The following is a 16507-nucleotide window of genomic DNA, read 5'->3' as shown; positions in this document are numbered from 1 at the left end:
AAGATTTCACTATAAATTCCATAAGGCACTGCCAGACTTTACAACTGCCTGGGGCCACGCACCTCTCTGGCTGTACAAGGAGGCAAATAGATGGACACCATATGTGCGGTTTGTTACACAATCAGGCTGAGATGTCTGCTTTGGAAGCATATTATTAACCACTGGATACATTTTTTTTTTTTTAACAAATCACAGAATATGTATTAATGCAAGGAAAGAATTCTAAAATAATGGACTTTACAATGCATTGATTTCAGCAAAACTAAAGAAAATATAGCTAGCACAGAGGCTAAATTATATCAATATTTAAGTGAATAAATCAGTGTCTGCTTTCACTCTTAGAGCTAATAATGTTACATAAAACCTTCACATTAAATAAAGTATTCTCAAATTACCTGCACATGTTAAACTCAAATAAATGTTGCTTTATTTTCTTTCCTATAGCCTTTTTGATGAAAGATTAGCAAAACTCTTTAGAGGATAGAGATTAGAGGTTGTATTTTCTCAATATGAAAATATAATTGAATGGTGAAGGAATTGGCAAAAATAAATAAAAAGCCAAATGTAAAAAAAAAAAAAAAAAAGAACTGAGTTTTTCATTTTATGTCATTTTCATTCATTTAAATTTAAATGGCCGCATGTGGCTGTGGCTGGCGGCTGCCGTGTTGCACACAGTAGCTCAGCCCATTGCATCAGCCTCCTGTGGGTCCCCTTCCTTCACCCTCTCTTCCTCCCAGGTCGATCTATGAGCTGCAGACACATTAATCTTCCCCGAATGCAGATCTTATCAAGTCATTCCTACTCTCCAAACATCCTCAGTGACTCACCATTGCCTACTGATTTTAAGTCCATGTTCTTTTTGTTCTTTTTTAGAAAGCCAAAAATGATTTATGTTAAGTACAATGGAAAAAAGATTAAGTAATAATAGTCAATGGTGAATGAGCTCTTACTATAATGAGCTAAGCACTATTCTAAGGCCTATGCATACCGTATCTCATTTAATCCTTACAAGAACCTTACGATGTGAGTTTCCTCCATTTTACTAATATGGAAACTGAGAGTTGAATGACTTGTCTGAGTGATGTGAGGTTCCACCATTCAGGGCTGGACAGGGACCCCTATTTCCTAGGCCTGAGTGAGCTCAGAAATCAGTCTCATCATAGACCCTCATCTCTAGGAACAAACAAGCCCCTTCTAGGCTGCATTCTCTGGGCTCAAGCAAGGTCATGTAAAAAGCAGCCTGATACGGTATCTCATCCTGGAGTTGGGAACACACACCCTACTGCTTCACCTGGGGCAAGGACTCCAAGGACTTCATTCTTTTGCTAATTTTAGGATGATTTTCTGCCTGCAAGCTCCTGGCCAACTGTGTCCTGTTCCGGATATACATCCCCAAACCCCACCCCCAGCCCACAGGATAGGACAAGAAGTGTATAAACCACTGGTCAGAAGGCCCACGTGGGCTTCCCAGTTGGGTCCCCTACTCTGTCTAGAGTCTGTTGCCCCTCCTCCACGTATCACTTTCATCTTTCAATGAACTCTGTCCTTTCACTTACTCACATGGCCACATGGTGGTTCCATTGTTTTCTTTTTTTATTTCCCCTCTCCTGCCTCCCTTTACTCCTGACCTGGACCATATTAGTATTTTATTATTCTTATGAGCATGCAATTGTTTATATATTGATTTCGTATTAGTATGGAGTACACTGGATATTTATTTTTCCGTTCTTGTGATACTTTACTAAGAAGAATGCATTTCAACTGCATCCAGGTAAAAGTAAAAGATGTAAAGTCTCCATCTTTTTTAATGGCTGAATAACATTCCATGTATATATACCACAGTTTGTTGATCCATTCATGGGGTGATGTGCACTCGTGGTTTCATTCTTTGAACCTTGAGATCAAGGACTTGAAACAGAAATTCTGAGTGCATGAGGAGACACAGCTGATAACAAGAGAGCAGGATCTGAACCCAGGCTGCCTACTTCTAAAGACTACATTCTTAGCCATGATTCACACTGCCTTGGAAAACCTATCTGGGTCAGATTATTTTTCCTTCTGAGGGTGCCTCTTATTTAATCCATAACTGTGGTGACATGTTCTATGTCGGCAGCTTCAAGGTCTGTCTTAAACACATTACTCGCTCTTCTGTAAGTGAACAAGCAAAAGCTATCATCAGATGTCTCGGACGCCTTCAGGGAAAGATCAACATATTTATCCCCGAAATAGCCTCTTTCCTTCTCAGAAGGTACACTGGGCACATTTTAGGTCAAGTCAGCACATCAACCATCGAAGTGTAAAAAACATGGTTTGAGGGCGGGTATTGAACTTTAGACTGAGATAGGTGGGATCCAACCAGGTGGGCCAGGGGAGGCCATCCTCAGCTCAGAGCACTCCATGCCTCACCTCCTCCACAGGGCTGAGGGTCCAGATATTTAGCAAGCAGGCTACTCATCAGAACGGACACAGACAAAAAGCAGATAGAAATGCTTCTACTGGACTTGACATTAACCTTTTCATTACCAGATCACATCTGGGGGCTTTCGGAGGAACTTAACCAAGCCAGGGGACAGAGGGAACTTGGGGTATGGATTATCTGCCAACTGGCATAGAAGTGTTTTGATGTTCTAACAACCATCCCTGATTAAGATGCCTGAGTGCTGCACAGACAGATACTTCTTTATAGTAAAACCTACATGAGGTACTGAATAGGTTCATTTTTATGCTGTCTTAGGAACAGAGGATTAGGCCAGTGGGTTACAGGATCATGCCTGTAACCCTAGCACTTTGGGAGGCCAAAGTGGAGGATCATCTGAGACTAGCAGTTAACGACCAGCTTGAGCAAGAGTGAGACCCCATGTCTACTAAAGACACAAAAATTAGCAGGGCACGGTGGGTGGGTTTTGAGTCTGGAAGTTTGAGGGGTTGCTGTGAGCTAGGCTGATGCCGCTGCACTCTAGCCTGGGTGACAGAGTGAGACTCTGTCTCAAAAAAAAAAAAAAAAGGAAAAAAAGAAGATGGGCTAAAGAAAATAAATTGATAGTTGCCAGGGGTTGTAGAGAGAGAGGAAAGGGGGATAACTGCATATGTCGGTAAGCAGTTTTATTTTAGAGTGAGAGGAATGTTTTGGAACTACAGAAGTAGTGGTAGCACCACCTTGTGAATGTCCTAAATGTCACTGAACTGTTCACTCTAAAATGGTCGAGTTTATGCCGTGTGAATTTCACCTCAATAAATAAAAACCAAAAATGTGATAAAGAGGGTCAAGCTTGCTCCAAATGGCAGTCAGCCCATAAGCTAGTCACCCTTCTGATAATAACAACATCCTCACCCAACACCCAAAGATGGCTGTGGTCCCTGCAGAATGTGGCCACTGTGATAATTAGCTCCAGGAAGCTCGGCCATGGTCACTGAAATGCCACACCCTCTTCTGTCCCCACCATAACTCCTAGGCTTTCCTGCAACTGCCCCCCTACACGTATCCCAAACTCTAGCCACGCCTGGCTGCCTGCCACTCCTGCACACCCCCCCATCATAGGAGACGGACAGAATCTAGTGTCCAGGACCGCGTCCCATAGCTACCGCCCAAGAGATAAGTCCAGAGCAGACTCACTCTCTTTCCAACAAGAGAATCTTTATTTCAAATCACAAGGAGAACCATAAGCCCTGCTGAGCTGGGCTAGACCAAAGTTCTCAACTCTGGATACACATTACAAGTAGTAGAAATTGGATGGCTCCTCTTCCTCCCTTTCCCCTAGTCCTGTCTGATTTCACGGTCACTCTGACAGAGCAGTGTGTCCCAGGTAGGAGATAAGCTCAGATTCCTCTAACTGTACTCGCTGTGTGTAATTCTGAGAGGGGCAAAGGCAGACTAAACCTCAAATAGAAATGCAAGAGAGAATACTTACGGATATATCAGGATGACGAAGTTGTTAAGCTCCTCCGCCATCTCTGAAAGCCCCACCTGCCCTCTAGTTAAGGGTGACCAGATTTTAACATCGGTAAGGTGGGACAACATGGCCAGGGGGCAGGGGCAGGGGACGGGGCAGGGCCTGACAACAAAGCAAACTTTGATAAGCAGTTCTCGATAATCACTTCTTAGCAATTATTTGTTATTATTACCGTTTAACATTATAAAATTAACAAAAATAATATAAAACTCATATTCTGGCAAAATCACCACATGGCAGCCGAAAACCGTATATTCCCTTCTTGTTCTCCCGCCCGTTCATGCATTCTTTCCAAAAATCGGGACTTTTCTAAAACACTACAGGACTCGGGACAAATTGTTGAAAAGTGGGACTGTCCCACCAAAAGCAGGATGTCTGGTCACCCTACTCTAGTTAATAGTCATGAAGTAAAAGTGTCATCTGAGTCCTTAATATTGACCCATAGCCTCAGCCCTGGGGTGAGAGAAGCTTTGAGCTCCCCCTAAGGGTTACAATGTACCCTGACCTCTGCCCAGAGGGTTCCTGCCTTTAGCCCTCTGCTGAAAGCCCATTGATTCTTCCAAGTAAATCTCTAATGCCACCTCTCTCCTAAAGCCTTCCCTGACTTCATCTGGATTTGTTCTTATATTCAGTATCACAGTATATTTTAGGGGTACACTTCCTTGCTTTATTTGTTCTATTATGCTTAAGAGAGCCCCTTAAGAAAAGGGCCTATGACTTTCTAATATTTCTAAGACAAGGCTATGTAGTGGCTAAGAGCTTGGGCTGACCAGACAGACCTGGGTTTGAGTCAAAGTGATACCACTTTAAAGCTGTGTGACCCTGAAAAATTACTTAACCTCTCTGAACCTCAGTTTCCTCATCTGAAATATAAGAATAGCAACAGCACTACCTTGCAGAATTGTCAGGGAGGAGCTATAATACATGCTATTATATACATTAGAACAACTGTCACCTACTCTTCACTCAACAAGTCCTAGCCATGATCATTATTCTGTCCCATCAAGTGCCCAGGACTCTGTTTTGTTACCTATTTGTAATGAACATATAGTGCTTACTAAATCTTATTAAATTCCTGATTTCCTACAAGATTAAAAGCTTCACGAGAGTAGACTATTACTGGAGTGGCCACTTTTGTATTTTTAGCACTGATGCAGTATCCAGAACATGGTAGGTGGTCCATAAAGGTTTGAGGAACGAATTGATAAATGGATGAATGAGATGGTCCCCTCTCTCCATGCCCTAAAGCCAGGCAGAGCCCCAGTACCTGCAAGGGGTGATGCCTCCCCTCTGGTTTTCCGGGACACGTTGCACTTGTGCCCAGCACAGCACTTACAACACTTTGTTGCAATTATCCATTTACTTTTATATTGACAGTGGTGACGCCATAGCACAGGCTGAGGGGAAGAATGAATGACCGTGAATCACATCGTCTGGGGAGTATCCTCTGGGAAGGGAGAAAAAGCATCCTAAAACCTCAAGCCCAGAGAGAATTTATAGGTCTTGTGATTTTTTTTCTCACCTCCGATGACATAATGCCAATAAAAATGACAACGATGACAACTTTTATTGAGCACACACTATGTGCCAAGCACTGTTTTAAGCGTTGCATACCCGCCACGGCAATGCTCATCCCCAGCACCCAGCCTCTGCTAAGCCACACTCTCCCATCTCTCTCTGGGAGACAGAAATCTAGTTACTGAAAAAAGGGCAGCATCTCGGCTGATTTAAAAACAGGCTGTGCTGAGGCCATCTGTTTCTTTTGCCCCGGGACATGGGGATGGCCCAAACTGTCCTCTAGCACAGCACTTCCTACATTTCAAGTATCCTTATCTGATGTAAAGCTACTTTCTCGATCAAATTAGTAAAATGCAATGGTGAAGAATTCAGGCGTTAAAGCCAGAGTATCTGGATTTTAGTATCAGCTTTGACATTCAGTAGCTACGAGGCTAAAAGTCACCTAACTTCTCAGTAACTCAGTCTCCTTGACTAAAAAATGAAGCTAATGATAAAGACGGTATCTCATCAGGATGTTGCAATAATTAAATGAAGTAATAGAATGTCTGGTACACAGTAAACTTTCAATACGTACTCTGTTGTTATTATTGGCTATTATTGTGTATCAATACCCCCATCGTGTTCCAGCAGGAAACTTAGTGACCTTTAACTCTGGTGTCTTCACAACCCAGGGTTCTACCAAGCCATGAAAGAAATGAGCAGCCCTCACTATATCACTAGTGCTTTCAACATCCCTCTTTAAAAAAAAAAATTCTTTTTCCTTAATTGCAGATGTAACGGAATCCAAAACAAATATTATCTTAGATCCTATCCCAAAATTAAATAAATGCTTCAACTTACGCATTGATCTTCTGATCTTTATCTACATTACCATTGACTTTTTACATAATTATAAAGCTATAAATCTATGTTCTATTTTCACTTAGCATCATAGCACTTCAGGCTGTGATAAAGTAGCTTGTAGAACTCCCACTGAGAACAACTACAAAAGCCAGATAAATAAATGAAAAATATTTTTCGAGGAATTGGAATTTTGAAGAAACAAATTGAGAGGACTCCAACATTCTGTGTGCCATTTTTTTTTTTTCCTTTTGGGTCATAAACCAATTGTCAGCACTGAGCAAAAGACTAAAGAACTAGACAGAGGGCAGCTGCCAAGAGGCAGAGAGGCCACAGACCCTGAGAAGTACTCTTAAGGCGAGGCGTAAGAGCTCCCAGGGAAAGCAGGACTGGAGGGGCCGAGATCACACACAGAAGGGAAGAAAAAGAAGTGAACACAACACTAGACATTGAGTTTTCCCTTGAGGCTTTGCTAAGTCAACTGCAGAGGTGGAGACACAAAACAGAAATCAGCTGAGAGTTTTGTCATCAGTCTCATGGTGCCAGAGAAACAAAATCTGGAGTTCAGGACCCAGCGAGGAGGAGGGCCCTAGCACGCATTCAGCTGCATAGGTGGAAGCCTCTGGTAGGCTGCGTCATGGGAGTGGGAATTAATTAGACATAGAAGGAACCTTACAAAGACTGTAATCCAGCAGTCCCTGCCAGAAGGGAGACTCCTCTTGGAGGACCATCACCTCATTCAAACAAAACTTCCAAACGCACTGAACAATGTGTGTCACACAGAAGAAAAGACAGACAAGAGAACAAACCCACAGGTGACTCAGGCCCTGAAATTATCAGACATGAACTTTAAAATAACTATGATTAAGATCTTTTTAAAAAAAGGTGGGAGGGAATGACAATATGGAGCATTTTACCAGAGAACTGTATAAGTCGTAAAAAAGAAACAAATGAAAATTTTAGAATTAAAAATAGAATAAATCTCAAATTGAGGGACGTGCTACAAAATACCTGACCAGTACCTCTCAAAAACTAAGGTCACGAACAACAAAGACTCAGAACCTGTCATAATCTGGAGGAGAATAAGGAGACATGGTGATGAAATGTAATCTGGTAACCCAGACTAGATCCTGGGATGTGGAAAGGACATCAGTGAAAAAACAACAAAGTTTGCAGTTTAGTTAACAACAAACTACTAATTAAGGTTAATTTCCTGGTTTTGACAAAGGGACCCTAGTAATGTAAGAGTTTAACAATAGGGGAAACTGGGTGAAGGGTATATAGGAAGTCCATACTCTTTGTAACTCTTCTCTAAATCTAAAACTATTCTAAAATAAAAAGTATAGTAAAAATACAATAATGGGCTCAGCACCCGTAGCACAGTGGTTATAGCACCAGACACATATACCAAAGCTGGCGGGTTTGAACCCAGCTTGGGCCTGCCAAACAACAATGACAACTGTAACAAAAAATAGCCGGGCGTTGTGGCGGGCACCTGTAGTCCCGGCTACTTGGGAGGCTGAGGCAAGAGAATCGCTTAAGCCCAAGAATTTGAGGTTGTCGTGAGCTGTGATGTCACAGCACACTACTGAGGGTGACATAGTGAGACTCAGTCTCAAAAAAAACAAATAAATACAATAATGAAAATTAAGAGCTAAATACATGGGCTTAGCAGCACATTGGCAGCAGCTGGAAAACAAATGGGTGAGCTACAAAACAGGCCACTGAGATCAATTAGACTAAAACATATAAAGGAAAAAAAGATGAAAGTATAGAAAAGTGACAAAGACAGAAGGACACAGTGACAAAGTCTGAAACCTGTGTGATCAAAGTCCATGAAGGAAAGAATTGGGCAGAGAATGGACAAGAATTTTCCAATACTAGTGAAATATATCAGGATAAAGTCAACAAGTATACAAACACCAAACAGGATAAACACACATACACACTCCCTGGAACGTCACAGTCAAACTGCTGAAAATCAAAGACAAAGAGAAAATATAAAAGTCAGCCAGATTTTTAAAAAGGCATATTATTTTTTTGCAGGTTTTTTTTTGGCCAGGGCTGGGTTTGAATTCACCACCTCCAGCATATGGGGCCAGTGCCCTACTCCTTTGAGCCACAGGTGCTGCCCCCAAAAAGGCACATTACTTTTAAAGGAGCAATAAGACTTACAGAATAACAAAAGTGATGGAAGAAGAACAATGGGATAGTACCTTTAAAGCACTAAAAGAAAATACTGGCCAGTTTTAAATTCCATACCCAGTAAAAAGCCTTCCTCAAAAGTGAAGGCAAAATAAAGATATTTTAAAATGTATTTCCAGCAAGCCTAAACTAAATACCAAAGGGAGTTTTTTAGACAGAAATGGAAATGTAAAAATAAAGAAGAAATGAAAAACAACAGAAAGGGTAAATATATTAGTAAATCTACACGAATGTTGTTTGTACAAAGCAATAATAATAATGAATAATGTATAGTTTAAATGCAAAATTAAGGCTGGGTACAGTGGCTCATGGCTGGAAGATTAGCACTCTGGGAGGCTAAGGCAGGAAAATTACTTCAGCTCAGAAGTTTGAGACCAGCATGAACAAGTATGAGACTCCATCTCTACTAAAAATTAAAAAAATTAACCAGGCATCATGGCATGCACTTGTAGTCCCTGCTACTCAGGGACTGAAGATCACTGAAGGCTAGGAGTTCAAGGTTACAATGATCACACCATTGCACTCTAAACCAGAGCAATAGAGTAATAATTAATTAATTAAAATGTGTAAGATAGGATGGAAATATAAAATTAAAATGTTTAAGAACCTAGGATTATTTTGAAAATGAAAAAAGTACTAATATATTGGATTCCAACATGTTAAAGATGCGTGCTGAAATCTCTAGAGTCAATATAAAAATAATAAAAATATGTGACTAATTAGTTAATAGGAGGGGATATGAAGTAATAGAATATCCCTGAGTGATCCCCAAAAGGCAAAAATAAGAAGAAAAAGAAGTGCAAACACATGGGACATTCAGAAAATAAATAGGCAGATCACAGATATAAACTCAATTATATCAGCAATTACATTAAATGTAAATGTTCTAAATGCTTAAAATTCAAATATTGTCAGATTTAATTAAAAATTATACTATGCTTGTTGGGCTCAGTGTCTCACACCTGTAATCCTGGCACTCTGGAAGGCAGAGGTAGGTGGATCCCTTGAGCTCAGGAATTTGAGACCAGCCTGTGCAAGAATAAAAACTCGGTCTCTACTAAAAACAGAAAAACTAGTCAGGCATCATGGTCTGCCTGTACTCAACAGCTACTCACGAGGTTGAGGCAAGAGGATCCCTTGAGCCCAAGAGTTTGAGGTTGCTGTGTGCAATGACGACGCCATGACACCCTACCCAGAGCAACACAGTAAGACTGTGTCTCTAAAAAAAATAATTATACCATTTTTCTAAAAGATACATTATAAAGATACAGAAAGGCTGAAAGTGAAATAATAATTAAACATTAACCAAAATAAGACTAGTGCCTTTGTATCAAACAAAGTAGGCAAGAATCACTATTTGAGATAAAGACATACATTTCAAAATGATAAAGTGGTCTGTACACAAAGGAGATAACAACAATTATAATTTATGATAATAACATTGTTTCAAAATATTTACAGCAAAAATTGATAAAACTAAAAGGAAAAAAAAGTTTGAAATCATAATAGGAGACTCAAACACAGCTCTTTCAGTAACAGAACAAGCAAGCAAAATAAAAATCAATAAAAATATAGAAAATATGAACAACACAATTAACAATCTTGACCAGTTCATACCTGTGGAATACCACATGCAACAAATATATTCTTTTTTTTTAAATGTTTGCACATACATGTGTTTATTAGGTTTCCACTTTTTGCCTTCACAAAATTAAAAAGGCTTAAAATTAACAACAATAACAATGTTTAAGATAAGGACTAGAAACAAAAACCTCGTAGAGAATGAATGAAGATAAATACATTCGGGAAAGAAATCAGACGATTGCTGCAACGAAGTATTAAGCAATAATAATAATAGTAATGCAAAGAAAGTAACATTTGCATTGTCAAATAAGAGCATGTCTATTATAGAACGCTTTGACTCTGAGGTTCATTGATGGAGTCATCAATTAACTTCTTATTATTTATTTCCCCAAAGTCTCAAAAAATAGACAACTAATATTTCTAAATAAAAATAAAAGATAATTTCAAAAATCAGATCATGCCAAATCTTATAGACAATAGAAAAAGAAGAAATACTTCAAAACATTCTGCTTAATCTGGATATACCTGATATTAAAATTGGGAAACATATATTATAGAATATATATTCTTTATAAGGACACATGGAATATGCATCAACATTTCAAAAGAATGAAATTATTACGTTTTCAGACTCTAGTGGAAAGAAACCAGAAATTAGTAACAAAAAAAAAACTTGAATGTCTAGAAATATTTGAAAATTACACATAGGCATTTGAATAAGCTGTAGGAAAAAGAAGAAATCATAATAGAAGGTCCAAAATATTTAGAACTTGTGAGAGTTAAACAAAGCTGTGCTTAAAGGAAAATGTGTAGCTTTAATGTATATATTAGGAAAGAAGACAGGGCTGAACATGAATGATCTAAGAATCTATCTCAAAAGTTAGAAAAAGAACAGCAGATGAAATCCAGGCACACGTTCCCATTTTGCTACCGTAGTTTTTTTCACGTGCCCCCTTCTTCCATTTTTTTCCCAACCTACCTTTCTCCTCTTCCCCTACTCCCAGCTAAGAAGTGTGGCAATCTCATGGTTACCCTGCCCCACCTTCTCCTCCCTGGGACAATCACCTGGAAACAAACGCATGAGAGGGTTAGTCTACAGGATTGGAACCACACCAGACCCACCATTGCTCTACAAAATGCTTTTTCCACCTAGTAATAAATCTGGTATATTTCTCCACGTCAGTCAGCTCAGAACTAACTCTGTATAGTATAAACTGCAAATTATACCACAGACTACAAAGTATTCAGCCATTCATTCCTCTAACATTCAGAAGACAAATGTCTAAAAATCTGGTATGTCCTTCGTGCTGAGTTCTCAACCATTCTTCTGCCACAACAGAGGGAGCAAACCAGCACAACACCTGGTTCCCCAAAGTGCACGCTGCAAACTCCATTCTTTTTCTCCTTTTAAGAAAACAGAATGTAATGAAAAGACTATCAGTATACTGATCAGAGTATAGACCCCAGTAGAAAATAGAATCTAATTCAGATATTCAAGAGAGTTTATTTAAGGGATGACTCACAACTGAGGACAGGGTTAAAGGAATCAACTATGGGTGGTCAGACACCCAGGAGACTGAGAGGTCACTGCCACGCCTAGGCCAGAAGAGGAGAAGAAAGGAAACGGTGTGAGGAGAGCCCAGCAAAACCTGGAGCTTCAGAGGAGGAACGGCCTCACTCTGCCAGGACATGCAGCCTAGAGCAAAGGAATGGGGGAAGAAATGCCTCAGCTCTTTCTCCTACAATCCTTCAGTCTCTTGCCACTGTTTCTTACTGCATGAACTCAGCTAAAAGCTAAAAAGTTGAGAGAGCCCAGCTGATGCACTCCACAGGGCTCGGGCTCCCGAGGCACACAAAAGAGCAGAAAGTGGACTGGAGGCAGAGGGTGGGGTGAGGGATCCAAGCAGAGGACGATTAGCACAGCAGATAAGTTTGAGCCTTAATTGGCAAAAGAAGGGTATCACTGCAGGGATGAGTGAGGGGCCAGTAGCATTATAATTCCCATACAGAGCTGCCCTCCTGGCTTCCAGAGTGATAGAGGGAATGAAAAAAGGGAGGATAGAACGTGGCTGTGTAAGGTAAACTAACTCACAATGGGTTGGTTACATAGTAGGTTCTTGGCTTGCTGTGCGACTTCAGGTCAGTTACTCAACCTCTCTGATTCTCAGTTTCTTAGCTACAAAATGACACTTCCTGGCATCTTCCCTGCCTATGTGCCCCTCTTTATGGTTGAGAAAGTAAAATGCCAATGGAAGAAAAAAAGTCTGTTCCTTCATTCTCTGTATCTGGGCTTGGTCCGGCGTTGGCCACTGGCACATTAGCCAATGTGATACAGATAATCCTAAAAGTGCTTGGGAATTAGGGCCTGAATTGAATTGTCCTCACTCACTGCTCTTGAGAACCCTATGAGAGCAAGCTAGGGCTAGCCTGCTAGAAGCAATGGCCAAGACATCCCTGTCACTCTGGCTCACATTAAGCCAACAACCAGAAATGAGAGTGAGGGCATCATGGACCTTCCAGCCCCAGACAAGCCAGCACAGATAATAAGAACCTCCCAGCAGATCCACAAAAATTGAGAGAAAAAAAAAATGTATGTTGTTTTAAGACCACTACATTTGGGCTGATTTGTTACACAGCAGATACTCACTGATGGAATTAGCAGTGAGATACCAGCAATATGCCTCCTCACTAATAGCAAGACAGCAGCGGGTTAGGATACCAGTGGCGCAAACCATGGGGCAACGTTCCCGCGGGTACTCCAGTGATGCGCCCCAGGAAGCTGTCCCAAGTAAGCTTTCTCAACCGTCTCAGCATTTTCAAAGTCCAGCAAGCCCCAGGTTCTTTTTTTAAAGGGGAGTGAGGAGAGATGCAGGAGGTACAATCTAAATGTTTCGATTGCTTCATCCCTCCAGGCTTCCTTTTCTTCTCTTTCCTTTTCTTCTTAAACAAATTGCCCAGTGTAAAGAGTTCTTTTCTATTTTCCCTCCCGGGAAGTTATTTATTTTTATGGGCTTCTTTTGGGAAATAAAAATCAATTTTGGAATGCAAGTGATACATTTTACTCTCCCAATAATGAAAGCTAGAAAATTAAAGGCCCCAAGGAACAACCTCTCTGTACTAAAATGATGTAGAACGCGGCCCAAATGTTCTTGTGTGAACGTTTTATAAATCGTCACCACTGTCTGCTGAAGGAACCCTGGAAATAGCTCATGGAAGACACGGCCATGGCTAGGGAGGGCTTCAGGCTGGGTGGGTCAGACTGGGTGGGCCCATGGACGCTCACGTGTCCACAGAAAGGCACTTCCAGATAATCTGTTCTGTAATTCGCAACTCTGAAAACCTGTCAGTGCTCTCCTGTGTATCTAGAATACCTGTTCATTCACTTATTCAATAAGTGACTGGTCCTGGCAATCCATACAAACGAGACAGGCACAATTGGTGGTTTAGAGAAAAGCTTACAGTTTAGAGAAAGGAAAACGCAGACATTAAACAAGGTGCCTCAATCAGGTTCCCCGAAGACAGACTCTGGTACGGAGGTTTGTATGCGGGAGGCTTATCAGGGAGTAACCTTGGGAACACATCCAGCAAGGCATAGGGGCAGCAAGAGGAAGCCCAGGAGAAGAGGAACTAACTGCAATGCAGCTGTAACTGAGGCCTCACCAGACCCTCGGGGGGACAGCCCTGCAGACTGGGGGATGAGAATTTATACCCAAATCCCACCAGCAACCAAGCACAGTATGTCGGCTGCTCCTGGGAGGGAACATCACCTTGGGCTCTACAGCTCCCTCAGAGCAAACCCCAGGGAAATACCAAAGCTGTGAGTGTCCAGCAGCCAACCCTTGGCATGGCTTGGGGCCGAAGTGCCTCCGTCTTGAAAGGGGGATCCAGGTGGTGCATTACAGTACCCACAGCAAGGGAATCAGGAGAAGTCTATAATGTGCTGTAAATGACCAAGTTCAGAGCTCAGAGCCAGGCGGGGGAGGTGGGAGGCCCAGCCTAAACCGAGGCCCAGCAGGTCTCCGGGCTCCTTCTCTCAAAGGACCTTATAAGGGGTCACTAACACTTCCCCACGCACCAGGCCCTGTGAAGACCCTGATAGCCATCCTCGTTTCTTCCTTGCCATGACTCTGTGAGGTGTGTGCTACTCTCTCCACTTGGCAGATGAAGGGCCTGAGACTCAGAGGGCTTAACGAACTTGGTCAAAGCCCCACAGCTGGCATGTGGCGGAACCGGGATTTGAACACCCGTCTGCCTCACGACAAAGCCTGCTGCCCCTTCTGCTGCTTTCCTGACCTCCTCGTTTCCACGCACCTTGAGCCCTTCATCCACCGCACTTCCCTCCATTCACACTCTAAACCTACTCAAGCTCCTTTCCCCAATAACTTTCTCCAAACCGCCCCCAAGTCGTGTTTTGGCACAATCCAAATTCTCAGAAGAGCTCTCGACACTTCTCTTCCCATGTTCCTTCTCCCCTTCCTTCCTCAACATCCAGCATCCTGGCTCTTAATTCCTTCCTCCTGAAGGGGCACTGTCCAAATCCCTAATGCAAATGGCCAAATCTGGACTCCGTCTCAGTCCTTTGCCTGGTCTCTACCATTGCCTGCTCGCAGCGTCTAATGTGCTAATCTCATCCACTTTCCGGAACTCTCTTTTCCCTTGGCTTCTGTGTGACCCTTTGCTTGTCTAGCTCCCCCTTCACCTTTAAGGAGCACTGTTCTGTTTTGTTTTGTTAATTTTTCATCACTGGCTCTTCTTCCTCCTTCAGGAGCCTCCTGAAGTGGCTCCATTCCCAGGGTTGGCTCCTCCAACCCTGCACCCTCCCCTACCTGGCCCCACTGAAGCCTGGTACCTCCAGAGTCTGTGCTCTCAGCTCCATTTCTGCAGTGGAGCCTCTGGGCAGATAGATCCATCCACCTCCTGGACAGGGTCATCCACGCCACCCCAAAACATCTCAGACTCAGAATCGCAATGTCCCCTCCTGCCCCAGGGCCTTCATTCATGTGGTCACTTCAGTCCAACAGCTACTTTTTCCATCTACTTAATCTTTATTCAGCAAGTACTTACTATGCACCTGCACAAGGCAGTTGTGTGCTGAATCAGCATACGAAGAATAAGGTAGGTTCTTGCCTTCCATCCAATGGAGAGAAACAGACAAGAAGCAGATAAACAATATAATGAAAGACCGTGATAAATGCAAAGAAAGTATTAAACAGAGTAACGGGATGAGGAGTGACTAGAAAGGGTTTCTTTAGATAAGACTCAAGGCTGGGCTAGGTGATGCACCTATACTTTCAACTATTCAGGAGGCCGAGGCAGGAGGATCCCTTGAGCCCAGGAATTGGAGGCTGCAGTGAGCTATGATCATGCCTCTGCATTCCAGCCTGGATGACAGAGCGAGACCCCATCATTAAAAAAGAAATTGACTCAGGGATGGTCTTTCTGAGAAGGTGGCATTTAGGGGACAACTAATGGGTACTTGGAAGTCAGCAACATGTGGAGCCCAAGGAAAGGCAACCCAGACTGAGGGAAGAGCAAGTGCAAGAAGGAAGGGCAACTATTTGGTGGCCATCAGGGCACCAAGGCACAAGGACATAAGATGAGGCATAAAGAGGCTGCGAGAAAGAATGAAGAACAAGATTCTGCAGGCTCTCAGAGCAGGAGCGAGGAGTCTGGATTTCAGTCGGAAGCTCAGAGAAGCTTGGAGTAGTTCAAGCCGGGGAGTGACATGGTCTGATTTACATTTTAGAAAGATCCCCGTGGCTGGGTGTGAAAAGTGGATTTTAGAGGGCAAAAGCCCATCAAAGTTTCCATTCATCTTTCAAAGCAGAAAATAGACAAAGCACCCACCTAGCTGAGTCCTAGCAAGGGGCAGGCCTTCAATAAGCGTTAGATCTCCACCTTGTCCAGAACTAAGTCCACTGCCTTTGACTCTGCAGCCCCATTGCTTGGAATTAACCTTCCCTCACCCGGCCCCTCCCACTCCACTTGGCTTCCTGTTCCATTATCACTTCGACAATGCCCCCTTTAATAATCACTTTTCTCTTCTTCTCCCTGGCATAGTAGGGCTGTGAAATACTATAGGTCATACCTATACCTCGAGCCTTCACAGTGTCTACCGAATGACCTCCCACATAGGGATTGATTGAATGAATGTATGAGTGAATGAATGAGTGAACAATGTATGATAGGGAAGATCTTTGTGTTCCCCAGGAAAGCTGTGCTTTAACAGCCTAGGCTCAGAATCAATCACATCTATATTTTAATTCAAGCCCCTCTGCTTCCTAGCTATGGGATTTGGGGCAGGTGAATTCATCTCTCTGAGCTGCAATTTCCTCTTCTGAAAAATCGAAATAATAGCAGGTACTCAAGAGAGGTATCATCTCACAGGGTTGTCACAGGATCTAATGAGA

The 16507-nt window shown here is 42.3% G+C and overlaps 1 protein-coding gene and 1 pseudogene across 3 annotated transcripts in view; both read right to left on the bottom strand.

The window, feature by feature from the left end:
* Positions 1-3949, bottom strand: part of LOC111727166 — a 17566-nt pseudogene extending 13617 nt beyond the window's left edge.
* PRKCB (protein kinase C beta) overlaps positions 1-16507 on the bottom strand; it is a 328830-nt gene that overhangs the window by 124508 nt on the left and 187815 nt on the right. The window lies entirely within an intron of this gene.

The sequence above is a fragment of the Otolemur garnettii genome, unplaced genomic scaffold, assembly GCF_000181295.1.
Source record: "Otolemur garnettii isolate 467f Iridium unplaced genomic scaffold, OtoGar3 scaffold00096, whole genome shotgun sequence".
In the NCBI taxonomy this organism is placed as follows: domain Eukaryota; kingdom Metazoa; phylum Chordata; class Mammalia; order Primates; family Galagidae; genus Otolemur; species Otolemur garnettii.
Note: the sequence above shows the minus strand (reverse complement) of the source record. Positions and strands in the feature narration are given on the sequence as shown.